The sequence below is a fragment of the Triticum urartu genome, chromosome 6 (assembly GCF_003073215.2).
Source record: "Triticum urartu cultivar G1812 chromosome 6, Tu2.1, whole genome shotgun sequence".
NCBI classification, from domain to species: Eukaryota; Viridiplantae; Streptophyta; class Magnoliopsida; order Poales; family Poaceae; genus Triticum; species Triticum urartu.
In genome coordinates, this window is record NC_053027.1 from 251,936,076 (window position 1) to 251,955,452 (window position 19,377).

The 19,377-nt window shown below is 46.1% G+C and overlaps 1 long non-coding RNA gene across 5 annotated transcripts; it reads left to right on the top strand.

Annotated features, from left to right (window-relative positions):
• The first annotated feature begins 201 nt into the window (after positions 1 to 201).
• Positions 202 to 6,632, top strand: LOC125513022. Of its 5 annotated transcripts, XR_007285645.1 has the most exons (9): positions 202 to 560; positions 1,131 to 1,200; positions 1,639 to 1,831; positions 1,978 to 2,149; positions 3,398 to 3,575; positions 3,796 to 3,874; positions 3,972 to 4,087; positions 4,290 to 4,407; positions 6,399 to 6,574. It is a non-coding gene; the product is annotated as an uncharacterized LOC125513022 (long non-coding RNA). The 5 variants fall into 5 exon arrangements; XR_007285642.1 differs by having other exon boundaries at positions 3,972 to 4,407; positions 6,399 to 6,575; XR_007285644.1 differs by lacking the exon at positions 4,290 to 4,407 and having other exon boundaries at positions 204 to 560; positions 6,399 to 6,632.
• The last annotated feature ends 12,745 nt before the right edge of the window (positions 6,633 to 19,377 follow it).

Here is a 19,377-nt window from a genome sequence, read left to right on the forward strand (position 1 = left end):
CGTTCGTGAGTGAGAGGGGGATGAGAACGAGCTCCTCTGTTCTGGTCAATCGAGATGTAAGGGCAAGTATGTCTTTTTTAGGGTGACCCATATGACAGAGGGCAAAATAACAAACACCCAGGTAAAAAGTGTTATCAGATCAAATACAAAGTAAAAAGTGGCAAATAGTCAATGTACCAAGTAAGGGGTGGCAAATAATCAAATTGCCCCCGCCAAAGCTCAAAGTGGCAGAAACCCTAGCCCTCAGCCGCCACACCGCTGACCCCTCCTCCCTCCTCCCTCCTCCCTCACTCCTCACCGCAGCCGTCGTGCCCCTCCCCACGTAGCCCCAGGACCTCCATCTCCTCCATGCGTCCTCGCTGCCGCCGCAGCCTCGGCGCACCCTCTCCTTCAACCCCATGTGAAATCGAGCATCCTGGCGGTGCCTTGACTGATGCACTGTGATGGCTAGCGCAGGTGAGTGCCACGCATGGTGCAGCAGGCTTGGCAGGCAGCGGGCGCGGCGGTCAAGGCCAAGGGCACGTCGAGCGACGATGACCTCATCCGCCACCAACAACGAGGTGAGCTTCACCCAATCTCTCTCTACCTCTCTCCATGCGGCCTCCTCCCCTCGACCCCAGATTCGTCGATGAGATATGCCATCCATCTTCTGCAGCCTCATAGTTTTCTTTGTCTATGTGATTATTTTGGAATTTTAGCTCTATGCAGCCACTTTCTTGATTAAGTTCAGAAAATGGCGGCAACTGTTGGTTAGTGGTTGAACTTGGTTCATATGCTTTGAATAAAATTGTTTTCATATATCATGTTATGCAGCCAGGATGCATGAAATCTTTTTTTACTTCACAAAATAATGTTGCGAGCATAAATTTATACCGGCCAGAGATAGCAATATACCAAGGGTTCTGGGAATTCGATTCATAAATGCAGGGAAGTTATTGATGCATCTGAGCTGATCTATCTGATTATATTTTATTAAGACCCTGTCATTTTATAAACCATGTAAAGGAATTTCTTAACAAATGTGAGACGTTGTCCTTTATTTGTACATCCATGTTCTTGCACGGTATACAAATTTTGGTCCCTTTTTGCATGTTTTGTTGATTTTTTAAAGCAAGATACTATTTCTACAGGTTCCAAAATGTATCGAAGATTGCCGGGGAATTGATTACACCATCTGTGGAATATGACATCGCCCTTTAGGTAATTTCACTTTGACCTGGATTAATGACAGGTTGCCAAAAAATATTGGGGGAAATATGGCTGTAGAGAAATTTTAATGTGAATTTGGGATTGGCATCTCAGTCTGCAATGCATTGAATATTTATGGTAGAAGTGTTTATATTGCTAACTGGGACGAGGATTAGAATTTCTTTCTTTTTACTAATTGGTTTTGTTTTCCACTTTTCTCTTCCTTCTCAGTCTTTATTTATCTTTGTGGCATAAATTCAAATGATTGATATATGCATAGAAGGTTAATGCAGGTGATAAGAAATATGTTGCGGAGAGCACATCAGATTATGTCCGATAGCTTATTAGCAGTCTCCCTTGAATTACAATGACAACCAGTCAGCACTACAATGTCACGATCTTTGCACTTTGATTTGTTTTCATTGTATAAAGTGTGGATCAATTTCACAGGATAAAGAAGTCTAAGCCTAAAGTCATCATGGTTGAGGTTGATAGTATATCTGCTGGTGATAGCGGTGGAGCTGCTGATCTTATTGCAAGATTCCTATAGTTTGCATTTGTAATGGCAGTTATAGCAGGAAGCTGAAGAGCACTATAAATTACCTATTTGGTACTCAACTTCAGGAAACCAACAAAGTAGCAGGTCATTTCATGCCACCATATTCTGATGATTTATGAAAGACATGATTAGTTTTCTTACTGTTCTCTGTTATATCCTTATTACCCTTACTGCTGACTGTGACAACTAACATGCTGTTCTCAATTGCTTTCTGGGACTCATTTTATCAGATACAAGTCCGCTTGCAATTTTTGGGAGAATAAACAGTTCCTTTGGGTTCATCGCTCGGTTTTGTCCCTGCTATGCTTACTGCTCCTACATGGCTCTTCAGGGTTATGGATGGAGTGCGTTATTTCGACGGTCCTCTATTTTTTTTGTTGCGTGTGCCTTCAGGTCCATCAGGTATAATTGTGCTTCACCTCCCTTCCGTTGTTTTCTGCTATCTTGGTGTTTTCTCTTTTGTTTAATTCATTGTTGTATCGCTCAAGGGCATCTTGATTAGTTTGAATTGTGCTTTTTTAGCTAGGATGAATTTGTAAATGGTTGCCCTTTTCTGTTGATTAAGTGTCTGTGTGCAGAGGTTCATCTCCCCCTTTTCATTCTGCGGCATTTGTTTTTCACTTAGTTTACATATGTTTGTGTCTGGTAATGTACTCTTCCTCATGGATTCTTTGGGTTCATGTTCTTTCAGTGCTTTAGGAATCTTCAGTTCCAATGGAAAATAGGATGTATCATGCATGCAAAGATGAGAGGATAGTTGATCCAATTTCCTTGTGCTACAAAGTTATTTGCCATGTTCTTATTTTTTAAATGTGGAACGCACAGCTTGGTTCACAGCTACTTAATCTTGAAAAATAAAAGGAAAATAATTTTGAGGGAAAATATAAATCTAAACCAATAAGGAGGCTGGGATGATATTTGGATTAAACAACAAGCTTGCTAAAGCCAGTCAAGTGCTCAGTGACAATTAGCTTGTGGACTGGTTCTTTAGTACCTGGTTAGATCTCATGTGTGCTAAAGGAGAAGATTGTTGGTCCATAAGGTCATTTCATTATTTACGAACTTGCGTACAATGCATTGGATAAACCCATGAGTTTGAAGCTCAGCTCCATAAATATTTCCCCCTTGGTCATTTATGTACATAACGGTGTGATACGACACCTATAGAAATTGCTACTGATACTTGGAAGGTCATATTTACACTAATATGCAGATGCGGCTTTATCATTTTGAACCATGTATCATGTTAGCGTACTGTTATTATCATGTTTATCCATTCTTCTTTGTGTAAACTTCAGAGATATCTGTATTATAGTGAAAGAATCAGTGAACTGTTCACTTGAAACTCTTTGAAACTTTGAGAGCAGTGTTTATTTACCTTACTTAGCAATTGTAAGGGTATCATGTTAAACTACTTGCTGAAATTCTGTATTCTATTACTGTTAAAGGTCACCCGCAGGCAGATCATTCCAGTACCACTCTACCGGTGTTTGGCCTGAATCTGAATAATTAAATCTCAAAACACAGTTACACAACATAAGTTGGAAGTAATGTGAGCTTGCTTGTTCGGTTATGCTTGATATATGATGCCAAGATTTGTCTTTGTCTCCTCTGTGCACCCATCGTCTTCTAACCTCCTCTCATCATCAGGTATAAGGCGAGTTGTGTCCCTGGTAGAGGTGCAGATCAAGGAGGTCGACAAATGGGATGATGTTGGGTGACGTTCACTAAGGAGGAAAAAGGTGTAGGGGTCGTTGTTTTTTTGGCGATGGCAGCGGCATACTTCCTTGAGCGAAGAAAGGAATCCCCAGCCTGAAGCTTCGCACAGGTATGTCTGAGCGTCTTATTTGTTAGTGTTGCCAGCTCTGGGAAATGCATGCCGAGTAGTTGTTGGCTTGTTGCATGATGTTATTGCTACAGTATTAATTTTTTTTGCTGAGAATACAAACTGTGAAGCCACTATTTTCATACTGTGTGTTATTGCACAGGTATGTCTGAGCGTCTTATTCTCGCAACAGTTAATTCTAAGGCCATTCATATCATTGCAGATTTTGCCTATTCTCTGAGATGGATGATGATGAGCGGTGCAACCGAAAATTCAGAGCTGAGCTTTACACACTTCAGTGGGTAAGTGAAGTTCCAGTTAATCTTCTTTCCCCTATTACCGCTCTGTTGTACAGAGAGCACTGAGTTTACATTAGCTAAATGTTAGATTGGAATGCAGGAGTGGCATGACAACACCAAGGTAGAGACCTGAAGAGAAGCACAGGGACGGACCAAGGAAACTAGAACCACGCTGTCGTGATGTGGGCCGTGTCGTCTTCGTCCATCTCCATGGAGGTATATATAAATATATAGGTTAGGTATAGGAAATGAGACCATCTCCATGGAACTCTGACTGATGTGTAATGTCCTCATAGGACCTGACCGACCAAACTAAACATTCACTCATAGTTTTCATTTTCTCACTTATCATCAATACGAATTTTTTTGTTTAAAACTTAAAAGTCAAACCTGGATTTACCGCTTGTGTCTACTCCAGTGTGTTATATTCTTCAGAATGTCTTTATGAGCAAGAACGGATCAATCATAAATTTTCAGAACGTCTCTATTGAGTTTTTTCCTTCTATATCCTATCTTCTCAGCACTTCTAGAAAGAGGTCAGACCTCCTAATTTTTTCTTTTGTGTTTCCCATGATTCCGGTCCTTATAATTTATCTGTTTTTGTAACAACTTTTAGCATGTCATAACATTTAATTATGCGCTCTTATATTATTATATTCTTACAATCTTGTGTTTTGAATAATTCTTGTGGCTTGAAGTCAGAACAGTTTTAAATATATCCTCTACCCTATGACCTTTGTACACTCAGCTTACGTTCTACAAGGTTCATGTGTCGTGCAGTGTTCTCGCTTTCCAAGCTACAGTCTTATATTAGTTTACAGAGGGAGAGAAGGAGTACTTGAAAAGAGATTCTTTATATATTGTTTGGTTCCATCAGCCATATAACCTAAAATAGCAATTAGGTATCTACACAGTGTAGTGTAACCATTGTGCTTGCTGCAGTTTTACTTTAGTGTTGAAATGCTTTTCTTAGTTTGTTCTATAATACGAAATATTTTTTTCCAGCCATTGTTTTCTAAATCCTATCAGCATATTACCTGATATGGCCTTTGAAGTTTCTGTTTTATAACGAGCTTTGCACTGGTCAGCTTGAGTATGGTATGGTTTATTCTTTTCTGTTGCGGCTATTCCAGAGAAGTTTAGAGCTCCACAACCTTCTCAAGACTTGATTTACAGTAGCGGTGATGAAACAATCAATCAATTGAGATTCATCACATGATCTTTTTCTCTTGACATTGATGGGTATCGAACCCATAGATCAACTTATCAATGGATCTCTTGTCAGTGTTGAGAAGGTGTCACAAAAACTCAAGAGCAGTTTTAATATGGTCTCTTACCTTCTTACCTATCATGTGAAAAGGGAGGGTAAGAGGGACCATGTCAAAATTAGCCAAAATTCAAACACAGGGCAATCAGCTAAGGAAAGAAGCTGAGAAGCATCAGGAAAGGCTTTTAGGATGGTATAGCGGTCAAATGCATCCTAGGATTGGTACTTTTAAGAATTATGGTGTGTTTTGCTCCTTTTTTGTTTACCTTAGCCACATAGGTTAGCCTCAATTCATTATTATTCTTCTATTTAGAGTAGGTGCAGAACTAACACTTACCTAGGTTGTGAGAGCTGATGATGATGATTCTATTAAAACTCCTTGCTAGCTGCACCGTTTGTCTCTGTAAACAATATAACTAAGGGCATATGGTTTCCAATGTGACCAAGATCTAAATTCTTGCCGAGTGTAGTTTCTAAAGCATAGAGTTGCTGAAAAATTGAAATACATTCTTAATTGGCCTGTACATCTTATACACATGTTTTTTTCAAGCTCATATTTCTTAGCGTGATAACCATACTTTCAACTAAAAAAATGCTTCCTTAATTGGTTTGTACATGTTATACAAATATGATTTTTAAACTCACATTTTCAGCGTGATAAACATATTTTCAATATAGCATGATTTAACACATGGACTTTCTACTACCAATATCGAATATGTCCTTTCAAAATGAAACTATTTTTCTCGATAACTTGGCTTTAGTGGGTCTCTGCGCCATTTGGCGCAACGGGTCAACTAGTAATAAGAAAATGTGGAAAGAATGCTTGCCTCATATTGAATTTGCTTATAATCTTCATTGCATTCTACTACTAAGATGTGCCTTTTTGAAATTGTGTATGGTTTCCTACCTCGTGCACCTATTAATTTATTGCCTCTTCATCTTCGGAGAAGGTTAATTTTGATGCTAAAGAACGTGCTGAATTGATTTTAAAAATGCATGAGTTAATTAAGGAAAACATTAAGCGTATGAATGCTAAATATAAATTTGCTGGAGATAAGGGTAGAAAACATGTTGTGTTTGCACCTGGAGATTCTGTTTGGTTAAATTTGCGTAAGGATAGATTTCCTAATTTGCGCAAATAAAATCTAATGCCATGTGCTGATGGTCCTTTTAAGGTGTTAGAAAAAATAAATGGTAATGCATATAAACTTGAGCTGCCTGAAGATTTTGGGGTTAGTCCCACTTTTAACATTGCAGATTTGAAGCCTTATTTGGGCGAGGAAGACGAGCTTTCATCAAGGATGACTTCATTTCAAGAAGGGGAGGATGATGAGGACATCAATACCATTGTTACACCCACAGCCCCTGCTGTTATACATACTGAACCAATTACTAGAGCTCGCGCACACCAATTGAATTATCAGGTATTTTCGTTTCTTGATAATGATTCTAATGTTCATGAGAATATGATGCTGCCTAAATTGGATATATTTGTTTTGCTTACAAATGAAGTGCCTAGCTTGGACAAGAAAGATGAACCTTGAAGCAAGACCAAGCATGGAGATGATGGCATGCGCAAGGGGATCCAGAACGGAGTTACAAGTGATGATTCTAGGACTTTGAAGCCACCATAATGAGTGCATGAAGCCTTGAACGAAATATACAAGATGCCACTTCATAAATTTCGTCCGGAGGTTATTTTAGGTGCCGTGTCACCTTATTATTGGGCCAGGCCAATGTATTTTCGAAATACTTAAGTATAGGCTGTTTTTAGAGTCCGTATGTGTGGGGAAACAAGAGTTAGGGTTGGTTTCGGACCCCTTCTCCAAGGGCCACGAAATTTCCCCTCTCTCCTTCATATATACAGCCCTTAGGGCATCGTTTAGACTTTGGGTTTTGTTTAGATTAGAAGTTCGCCATAGCTGCAACTTCGCGTACTTCGTATGTGTCCAACGACCAGATCAAGACGTCACAGAACCTCACCTTCATCAATAAAGCTTTCCTCTTATATTTGCAATATCCAGATTGTAATTTCAATTTCTTGCTTGTTCTTCGTTGCTTGCAGGAAATAGACCCTCATGGTCAGGTTGATCGTACTCCGGCGTGGTCAATAACCTCTCGGAGTTGGTTTAGCGATTGCTAAGGCGCGACGTCCTTGCACGTTCGTAGTCGGATCGTCAAAGTCGACTTTCACCAAAATGATAGCCACCATTTCATTAAAAGATCGGGCCCCTCCCCTATATCACATCCAATTCAAGTTGAGTGACAAGCATGCATTTGCGAGAAAGGGCATCCGCTACAATGTTTTCCTTACCCTTAATGTACTTGATGACATAAGGAAAAGACTCAATAAATTCACTCCACTTAGCATGACACTTGTTCAACTTGGTTTGGCCCTTAAGATACTTGAGCGTTTCATGATCGGTATGAATGATAAACTCATGCGGGCGAAGATAGTGTTCCCATTCATGCAAAACACGGACTAAAGCATATAGCTCTTTGTCGTAGATGGGATAATTGAGTTGCGCGCCGGAGAGTTTCTCACTAAAGTAAGCTATGGGGCACTTCTCTTGCGTCAGCACGCCTCCTATGCCATTACCACTAGCATGGCAATGAATCTCAAAGGGTTTGTTAAAGTTGGGTAAAGCAAGCACGGGAGCATGAGTAAGCAAGTTCTTAAGCTCATTGAAAGCGGTATCTTGGGATGGTCCCCAAACAAAAGGCGCATTCTTCTTGCTCAAGGCATGTAAAGGCGAAGCAATGGTGCTAAAATCCTTCACAAACCGACGATAGAAACCCGCAAGGCCAAGAAAACTACGCACTTGTTGCAAATTGGTTAGTTGTGGCCAAGTCTTAATAGCATTGATCTTGGACTCATCAACATGAACACCCTTAGAGGAAATAACAAAACCTAAGAAAACGAGCTTGTCAATGCCAAAAAGGTATTTCTCCATATTAGCATAGAGATGCTCTTCTCGAAGAGTTTGCAAAACGGTTCTAACATGGGTGACATGCTCCTTGAGAGACTCTCTAAAAACAAGGATGTCAACGAAGTAGACCACAACAAATATACCAATGTAAGGGCAAAAGACATGATTCATAAGATGCAAAAAAGTACCTGGTGCTTCCAAGAGACCCATAGGCATGACTAACAATTCATACAAGCCAAACATGGTTTTGAAAGCGGTTTTCCATTCATCACCCTCTTGTATGCGGATTTGATAGTAACCACTCTTGAGATCAATTTTAGAAAAGATAGTGGCACCACTAAGCTCATCAAGCATATCATCTAGGCGTGGAATGGGATACCTATAGCGAACGGTGATAGCATTGATAGGTCTACAAATCGGAGCACACGCGAAAGCTACCGACACGTTTTGGCACAAGAATGACCGGGACGGCTAAAGGACTCAAACTTTCACGCACATGTCCATGGTCTATGAGATGCTTTACTTGCCTTTGTATTTCTTCGGTTTCTTCGGGGTTGACGCGATAGGGAGCTTTGTTCAGAAGCGGTGCTCCGGGGATGAGGTCGATGCGGTGCTCAATGCCTCGTAGAGGAGGTAGTCCCAGAGGTAGCTCGTCGGGGAAAACGTCGTGAAATTCCTGCAAAAGAGAAGACAACACTATAGGAAGAGTGTGAGAAGTGTTAGTTTGTGGTGCATTGTCCTTGCACAGAAGGACGTAGTGTAGGACACTAGATGGGTTCTCACACACTCCTCTTATCTCCCCTTTTGGTGGCAAATAGGGCTAAGTTCTTCTTTTCACTCATCGTGGAGGTGTTCGATTTGGGCTTGTGGCGCTTACTCTCTTTTTGGTGGCTCGCTCTCTCACTATGATCTCCACGATGGGTGGCTTGCTTGTCGGCGATCACTTGACTTGGCGACATTGGACGGAGGACGTACTCCATGCCCTTCATCTTGAAGATGTAGTGGTTCGTTCGGCCGTTTGTGGATGACTCCTCTATCAAATTGCCATGGGCGTCCAAGGAGAAGATGGAAAAACGGTCATTGGAACGACGTCGCACTCCAAGGTGTCTTCGTAGGCGCCAATTCTGAAGGAGACTTGTACTCGGTGGTCGACTTGGATGGTGCCGGAGTCGCTAAGACATTGCACTTTGTATGGATGTGGATGCTTCGTCTTGGGCAATTGGAGCTTGGAGCAAAGTTCTTCACTTGCGACATTATGACAACTCCCTCCATCGGTGATGACCTTGACGGATCTTCCATTGATGCCGGCCTTGGTGTGGAATATGTGGCATCTTTGGTCTTCTTCTTGGTGATGTTGTAGACTCAGGACCTTGGAGACAACAAGGGCGGGACTTGAATCTTCATCGCAAAAGACTTGTTCTTCTTCGTCGTTCACTTGGCGGTGCATGGAGACTTGCTCAAGGGCTTCCATTTCTCCTTCACTCATTGAGTCATAAGTGCCATCATCGTTGAGGATCATTGTTCGCTTGTTGGTGCATTCATAGGACTTGTGGCCTCGGTCTCCGCAAGTGAAACACTTGAAGGAACTCGTCTTGATGGTCTCATCGGTTGGGGTTGATGATGATGAAGCTCTCGGCTTGAAGTTGCTCTTAGGAGGATGACTTTGAGTTGACGAAGCTTTCTTGGAACTCGACTTTGTCGATGTGGCTAGTAGAAGGCTTGGTAGTCGGTGTTGTAGTCGTTGAAGGTTGGTTGTTGGAGAAACCATATGTCTTGGAAGAGAACTTGGCATACTTGAAATCATCTTGCACCTGGTGTTCCGCTTTGGTAGCTTGATGCACTAGCTTGATGAGGTTCAAGTATGGTTGGAAGTCGGTGATCTTCTTGATAGGATGGTTGAGTCCATTCAAGAAACATGCCATTGTTTGCTCATCGTCTTCCGTTTCATTGGCTCTTATCATTGCAATCTCCATCTCCTTGCAGTACTCTTCAATGCTTTTGGTTCCTTGCTTGAGTAGTTGGAGTTTCTTGAAGAGGTCGCAGTTGTAGTAGGTAGGCACAAAGCGTGCTCTCATGACATCCTTCATTTGCGCCTAAGTAGTGATGGGTGGTTCACCTCTTGCCTCTCGGCGCTCTATGACTTGTTCGCACCGAATGAGCACATAGTCTTGGAACTCAAGGGATGCCATCGCTATCTTCTTCTCTTCTTCATAGTTGTGCAAACGGAAAATCTTGTCAACCTTCAATGCCCATGAAAGGTACTCTTCAGGATCGTTGCTTCCGTTGAACTTGGGCATGGTGAACTTTAGTTTGCCATAGCGTTGCTCTTCATTGTGTTGGGGTCGGGGATGATGACGCCTGTGTTGTAGATGATTGTCAAGCTCATGTCGCTCTTGATGAGGAGGGTTGTCAACCTCATGTTGCTCTTGTCGTGGAGGATTTCCATTGTCTTCATGCTCTTGATGAACTTGATGGTGAGCTTGTGGGGGGTGTTGTCGAGCTCGAGGAGGAACTTGAAGGATGTGCTGGTGCACACGAGATTGATGTCATCGTTCATGAAGTTCTTCGCGAAGTGCTTCCTCTTGTTCACGTGCTTGTCGGCCTCGGTTGGCTACAGCTCGACTTGAATCTTGGAGGGCTTGCTGTGCCGCAAGTGCTTGAGCTTCACAGAGTTCTTCTTCTTAGTGTTGTGCCTCCGGATCTTGTGCAACTTGGTGTAGACGCGCTCGCTCTTACTCTTCATGTTGGCGTTGGCGTTGCAGTTCTCATGCTAGCAAAAAAGCTTCTTGAGTTTGACATCGTCGGTGCTCTTGAGAGTCGGTGTCGCGTAGAGGATTGAGGCTTGCTTGACGATCGTTGCACGTGGCATGGCGTAGAGTGTTCGATGTCGGTGTACTTGAGCCGCAACGTCGACTTGAGCGAGTCCTTCTTGATGAAGACGAAGTGGAAGAAGAGCGGTTGAGGAACAAAGCGCGAATTTCGTCCATCCTTGCGTCATTCTCTTGCTTGTGATCGTCGAGCTTGTGGTCGAAGTAGTCCCTTGTACGTTGCTCAGAAAGTCACAAGTCGACGGCAAGGTTGTCGATGCGTTCACTTATAGCTTGTTGCTCTTGATGCAAAGCACATTGTGCACTAAAGAGGTGGCTCTTGGTGACGTAGGAGTTCATGTCGTCGTCGTTCTCAATGAAGAGTGGGTTGGTATAAGTACTTGGCCTATCCATCATTCCAAGATAAACAATGTGAGTGGTAGAAAGAGAATAACGAATACCAAATGTACCTTGACCGAAGTTGAAAGTGGATCGATGATCACTCCAATGTAGGACAAGGAAATAGCAAATTGCGGAATCCACAAAAATGCTCTTGTTGCACAACACTAGAGAGACACTAGCACGATTGCACAATAGGCGGATACAAAGAACTTGTGCACAACTTGCTTAGCAAAAATGCAACGACTTCTATCCCAAGTATGCTCTATGCAAGTTTTTTCAATGATATGATCCAAGATGATCTAGTATGATAATATTAATGTTGTATGATGCTATGGTTCTTGCTTAAAAGCTCTTTTCCTATCTTTCCTTTTGCTTAAAAGCTTGTTTGGCTCTTTGATGTTTAAGCTCTTTTCTCATGCAATGCTTGAAGAACCAAGATAGCAATTGTGTATGCAGTGACAACTTTGTGACACAAGAGATGATACCAATATATGCGACAATGATGTATATATGCTATGAGAAGTATGATCGCTAATGTGCACAAGTCTCGTTGCCGGCAATACTCAATGGCTAGTCTCGATGGGTAAGCAACGCAAAGGAGTAAGGCTATGATGGCTATCAATGTAATGTCAAGAGTGACATGTCCAATACCAAGACGAGGTTACCGTTTCTTGCGGACGGTATGGTGTCAAAATGGTGGACCGAATACCAAAATGGAGTCGAGGTGGTCGTTGTTGATGACGCGTTTGTGGCGAAGATGAGCGACGGTGATGTTGATGTCAAACCGTACCTAAATAGCCGAAACACAAGTAGGACACGGTACCGCAACTCAAATTCTCAAAGCAAAATTGGACCAAAATTGTCGGAGTTGGAGTTGGTAAGCGGTGGTTGTGTATGTGGTATATGGTGGGGCTATGCGGAAGTGGTGGAGGTATGCGGAAGTATATGAGGAGAATCCTATGGACATCACCATGTCAAGAGTCCGTTCGACAAGTGACACGTGCGACATCTACTTCACATACACAAAGGTGAATCATCTCCTTTACACGTGCTCACTTGACCCCTTCGAGGATGGTATACTACTTGACACTCCACTCGTGTGCATACATAGGTACTGTCGGAACACTACGGATGACGAGGAGGAGTGCAAGCGCCAAGGAACAACTACACCATCCGCGACGGAAGCCTGGAAGCGACAACGGAAGAACGCAGAGCTGCTGACGCTACAGCGGCCGGACATCCGGGACAGAGGCCGGACATCCGGCGCCTGGGCAGCCGCGCAGGAGCTGCCCCAACAGATGGCCAACAACATCAGCGGCCAGACATCCGGCGCCAGCCCCGGACATCCGGCGCCTCAACAACGCCCCGACATCCGGCGCCCAACCCCGAAAATCCGGACACCAGCTATCTAGAGAGAAACAATCTCGGCCACCGCCAGGACGGACATCCGACGAGTGCCCGGACATCCGGTACCCCGCAAATGGCCGGACATCCGGGCCCCAGCCCGGACATCCGGCGCCTGCCTACGCGCATGGACAGGGCCCGATCCCCTTTCCCACTTACCCCTTCGTGGCTTAGACTATATATACTACCCCCTCCTCCTAGTTAGGGTTAGCATTGTGATAGCTCATTTGAGAGATAGAGCTACGCTCATCCATATCGGATCTACTCCACGAGAGAGACCGCGACCCCTCTATGGAGAAGATCCACCTTGGATTCAAGACCTCTCATGGAGAAGACATCAAGACCTCCTCACGGAGAAGAACGGTTACCCTTTGTATCGTCCCTTGTTGATTGTGGATCTTGTATCTCCTCTCGTGTTTCGGGGATCTAGCACATGTGTGATCATACTTGTTGTTTTGACGGTTCTCTTGTGTTTCTCTTTGTGATTTCCGCTCGTGTTTCCACTCGTGTTCTTCGTGTTCATCGCGGGATACGCTCCTTTCGTGAAAGATCGGGCGATTAGGGTTCTACCCTACATCATCTTGATATCATGAGCCACGTTGTTCATGATTTCGGAGCCTCCACTCGTTGTTTTCTAGCCTAATTTTGCTGTGTTCTTCCCCAATTTCGAAAATCCCCACCAAAAATAGCCCCAATTTTTTTTTGTGATTTGTTGGTTTGATGAAGTTTCGTTGGACTTGATCCATAGATTTGGTTGGTTTCAAGTGGATCTAGCATCTCTCCAAGTTTACCCATCTTTCATCCATGAAATCTCATCGATTTTGACCTTGGAAATCGAGTTTTTCCGCCCCCAATTCAAAATTTTCCGCCCAAACGAAAGCTAGAATCGTCGGGCCGGACATCCGGGCCTCAGGCCGGACATCCGGGCCATCGGGCCGGACATTCGGACCCCAAGACGGACATCCGGCTCCTGGAGCGCCAAATCTGCACAGTTCTGGACATTAGGTCCCGGATTTCCGGCCCCGAGCCCGGGTGTCCGACCCCTGACATCTCAGCCATCCCCGTTTCACCGATTTGTCCATAACTAATTCATCTGAAGTCTGATTTTTGCGTTCTTTAGCTCATTGAAAAGCTCTTGATACCCCCCTTCCCACAAAAATACTTCCATCACTGTCGGTGTCAAAACCGGCGGATCTCGGGTAGGGGGTCCCGAACTGTGCGTCTAGGCCGGATGGTAACAGGAGGCAGGGAACACGATGTTTTACCCAGGTTCGGGCCCTCTTGATGGAGGTAAAACCCTACGTCCTGCTTGATTAATATTGATGATATGGGTAGTACAAGAGTAGATCTACCACGAGATCAGAGAGGCTAAACCCTAGAAGCTAGCCTATGGTATGATTGTATGTTATGGTTGTTGTCCTACGGACTAAAACCCGCCGGTTTATATAGACACATGAGAGGGTTAGGGTTACACAAGGTCGGTTACAAAGGAGGAGATATCCATATCCGTATTGCCTAGCTTGCCTTCCACGCCAAGTAGAGTCCCACCCGGACACGAGACGAAGTCTTCAATCTTGTATCTTCATAGTCTAACAGTCCGGCCAATGGAGATAGTCCGGTTGTCCCGGGACCCCCTAATCCAGGACTCCCTCAGTAGCCCCTGAACCAGGCTTCAATGACGATGAGTCCGGCGCGCAGTATTATCTTCGGCATTGCAAGGCGGGTTCCTTCTCCGAATACATCACAGAAGAATTCAAATACGAGGATAGTGTCCGACCCTGCAAAATAAGTTCCACATTCCACCGTAGAGAGAATAATATTTCCGCAGATCTAATTTGCTGGCTTGTTTTGGCAGCATGACGTTACGTCATGGCCCGGTGATTATTCGAACCATTTCTCTTAACCAGCCCCGCACATAACGCGAGGCAATTTTTCGACACGTCTTTGTCAAAGCAGAGATCGTGTCCCCTTATTACGGGATTCTCATCAATACGGGCATGGGTAACCCAACCGTGCCATCAATTGCGGCGCTTGGGGGATAAGCGAGTTTTACCAGGCAAGTGGGGACGCTTAGTTTCGTTCGCCCATATAAAGGGATAAGGATTCACCTTTCTATCCACGCCTTCTTCCTCCTTTGCTCATCCGTTCTTGCACACTCGAGCTCTAGCGCCCAAGTCTGCACTTCCCACCTCGACCTTCTCCAATCATGTCCGGAGCGGGAGGCAAGTGGATGGTCTCCTCCGTCACGGAGGGAGACATCAAGAAACTGAGGAGAGCCGGATACCTGCCCGACGACATCGCGCACCGGCTCCTAGATGAGGGGCAGCTCATCCCCACTCCCAGGCCCCATGAGAGGGTAGTATTCCTCCACCACTTCCTCCGCGGACTAGGGTTTCCCCTCCATCCATTCGTCCGTGGTCTCATGTTCTACTACGGGCTAGACTGTCATGATCTGGCCCCGAACTTCATCCTCAACATTTCGGCGTTCATCGTCGTGTGTGAGGCTTTCCTCCGCATCCGGCCCCACTTCGGCCTGTGGTTAAAGACCTTCAATATTAAGCCGAAGGTGGTACGAGGCCAACAAGCAGAATGCGACGGAGCCATGGTGGGTAAGATGCCCAATGTCATATGGCTCAAAGGCTCCTTCGTGGAGACAATAAAGGGATGGCAGTCGACGTGGTTCTACATCACCGAGCCGCGCGACGCCAAATGGGCGGCAGCCCCCGAGTTTCGATCCGGATTCCCTACACGGCTCACTTCCTGGAAAGAGAAGGGCTTGTCGCGGGGTTCATCGGTGGAGCTGGACGGACTCCAGAAATGTATCCAGAGTATGGCAAGCAAGAAGCTCAAGCTTGTCAACATAGTCCAAGTTATGCTCATCCGCCGGATCCTCCCGTGTCAACAACGGGATTTTACCTTATGGGAGTTCGACCCGGCCCAGCACCCGACTCTGAGCGAGCTCTTTGATACGACGCACAAGGACGTCTGGAAGGTGTTGTTCAAGGGCGCCGAGGTCCCTCCTTCTCTTGCCGAGGACCGCGGACTAAGCGCAAAGCGCCTAGCGCGTTCGGTGAGTTTAATACGTCCCGTAAGACATTTATTTTCCCCAGCTTAATTATGTGCGGGGTCTAATCTCCATGCCTTTGATAGGACTGGGTGGAGATGGCGGGGCAGATTAACTGTCCGGCTCCTTTGCCCGAAGACACTGTGAGTGCTCTCCTGACGGAGATGCTGGCTCTGGCTCCTTACAAGGTGCAGGAGAAGACCAAGAAGGCCAAGGGAGCCTGAAAGAGTTCCCGACGCCAGGTGTTATCGGACTCATCGTCCGATAACTCTGCGGCACACTCTTCCCCTGAAGACGACGAGGAAGAATAAGATGCTCCCCCTCCAGGCGGGGGAGACAAGAAAAGGAAGGCCGCCCCAACTGGGGAGGCCGAAGGGTCCAAGAAGGGGAGGACTCTCCTTCCGGACAGTTCCACCGCCGCCGATGAGGGAGAGGACGAGTGGTTGCCCCGGGCCAAGCCCCCAGGGAGATCGTAAGTATTCGGATACCAGAGTAACTCATAGCATTCTTTTGTCGCACTGCTTTCCCTAACGCCGAATATGATTATGCAGGCCGCCGTGAACCAGCATTGATGTATCATCGGACGGCTCACTGGGCTCGTCGGACATGGATAGCGATCTAGTCCCGACCGCCACCTCCCCTCATCCTGCTGACGACGCCGAGGTGGTGTCTCAAGAGGCATCGGGTCGAGGGGAGACAGTCCTGGAGGCGCCTCAAGGCGACCTTCCGGACTCCGGGAGCCGCAGGGACGGGGCCCCCGAGAGCTTCGAGTTCGGCGCTCAGCCGAACACCGCGCCGGACCCTCCAGCGGTTCCGGGCTCGGACAGACGGCCTCCTTCTAAGAGGGGCAAGACGCCTGTGCCGGTGACCTCTGTCCATCCAGAGGCGCCGGAAAATCTGCTGGAAGCGCTTCGCAGCGCTTCCATCGACGAGGAGCACCGCACTATCATGAGTGCGGTGATCCAGAAGGTTCAGTCCGCCAAGAGCGGATTGACTGAAGCTTGTGACAGCCTTCTAACAGGCTTCGAGGTAAGTGTTTTAAAATGTAGTAGAAATATTACTGCATAGACAGTAGCCCCTGATGCTTTGTTCGGTGTTCATAAAGAAAAGCCGAATAGAGGATCAAATAATATCGCAGGAGTCTAATATAAGTGAGTCAATATGCATATGCAGGCTTCCGCCGCACTGACTGCGAAGGTCGCTGTACTGAAGCAGTCCCTCGAGGGGTCCCGGACGGAGCTCAGCCTTGCCAAGAGGCAGCTCGAGGAGAACAAGGGTAAGTAATACCCTGTCTATAGATGTATATATATATATATATATAAAGGACGCGATTGCAAAATGACAGGATCATTGTATGTGTGCCAGGGGCCACGACCGAGGTGGCGACCCTGAAGCAAGCGCTAGCCCAGGCCGAAGAGAAAGCGGCCCAGGAGCGCACCGAGTGAGAGAAGCACGAGGCTCGGGTGCGCGAGGTGGAGCAAGAGCTCCAGGCTCTCGTGACGAAGCACGAGGTGTTGGAGCTTGACTCGAAGACGCGAGAGTCTGAGCTTGCCGCGGCCCTTGAGAGCGCAAAGAGTGCCAAGGCCGAGGCCCAAAAGGCCATCCAAGAGATCAACACGATGAAGAAGATAGCGGCGGGTAAGGCTTTCTATATGCAAAGCAAGCATGTAAAAGTAAATTACCGATTACTTACCCGGATCCGGAGCTCTTCAGGAGCATTCACAGCTTTTCCCCGCAGTGTGTCCGATGCCACACAATTTTACCAAGCCGAGGACGGAAGCTCGACGGAGAAGCTGTTCTGGTCTCAGTATGCGGAGGCCGAACATCCGGTGCCAATGAGCGACCAGCTGAAGCAGATGGTCGAGCTACATAAGGTGGCCGATCAGGCCATGAAGAGCTTCATAGTCCGGCTGTGGCCTGGAGACGCCCTTCCGAACAGCTTCTTCAGCTTGGTGAGGCGGCTTGTGGATGCCTGCCCGCGGCTGGAGGTCGTCAAGCGATCCGTCTGCATTGAAGGTGCACGCCGGGCTTTCGCCCGTGTGAAATTGCAGTGGGTCAAGCTAGACGCCGTGAAGCTGATCAAGGATGGGCCGCCAGAGGGCAAGGAGCACCGCCACCCCGAGATGTACTACGAGGGTGTTCTGTCGGGTGCCCATCTCATCGTGGATGAGTGCTCAAAAGATGTAATATTTGAGTAAACTTGCTCGTTTTATCCTGTATTATGAAAACTTGTTTCATATGTGCTATGCAACGCTTGTTTGAATTTAAAATATTACTTTCGGCTGTTTATCCAATCTGAGAGATGGCTAGTCCTCGGCTTCTGCCCCCATGCCACGAGTGCTGGCGTGTTCGGGATAAACCTGAGCACTCTTGTTCCCATATTTGGGTCCTTCGAGGGAGGTGCTCAGCGCAACGAACAAGGCAACCAGACTAATAATGCTTTATCACTCTCACTTAGACATAAAATTCTATAAATTTAAATTTCGGTGAAGCCCCTGGTATTCGGAAGGCCGAATACGGGGCGCGATACACGCCTGCAAGCCGGACAGGGCCGGCCCTTCGCCCTAAGTGGCATAAGTCTTTAGGGACTTGAAAAACCTCACCGAACAGCGACCAGTCTCTCGCCTTATCATGACAGTCAGTTTTAGCTTTCTCTACTGAGGTGCTCAGCCCGGCAGAACCGGGGCACAATCGCAGTAGTTCTCCTAGCGCTACCTTAGCCGATGGAGCGGAACGTAAGGTACCAAAACATAGGAGCCGGGCAAACCCAACATTTGACCAAAGACATGATTCAGAGCTAATGCATATAGTGCTATAAGTTCGGGGTGCCGCACTTGTGAAAGTGTTTGGACTTTTCACACCGCATTGTGGGGTATGTAAGCCCCTGGTGTATTAGCCATACCATAGTGTACGGTTGCAAGGCGTCATTAATGAACACACACACACACACACACATATATATATATAACAAGAATGCAATAATAGTCGTAATGTCATGCATTATTTATTAAAAAGTTGCGTTAAAGCAGAGTGATACAGATAGTGCGATAAGAAAAGAGTAGGACTTTGTCCCTTCCAAGGGCAAGCTGAGGAAGGATATTAAATTGAATATTTCACTCGTTTACTGTAATCAACCTGGGAATTCCGTGATATAACGTAGATGTCTGCCTCTTTGGTTGCTGCATCATGTGTTCGGCAATAGTGCTGCCGGACAGTGTTTCCAGAGATTAAGGTCCTGAAAGAAGAAAGAAAAATAACCAAACGGGAAGCCCCTAGTGCGGTTTAAGCCGCGTTTTGGGGCTTGCCGCAGTTGTGCCCCCCTCCCCACCTGTGCCCATGGTACTTTTAATGCGTAATTATGTACGCGCGACACGAATATCGCCGTTGGGCCGGGATTGGGGTGGCCGCCGTATTGCTACGCGAGCTCAGATCGCGCCAGGCGGTCTATTTGCCGATTGCCCCGAGCACGCTTGAAGGTGTCCGGGTTTTGAAGCGCCGAACTGGTTGATTGCCTTGAGAGGCTGCTTTGCGCTTCTGCTGCGAGGGCCGCGGTGTGCTCCTCTGTTCGGAGAGAGCGCTTTGTGATTCCAATGACCGTAATAACTCCGCGAGGTCCTGACATCTTGATC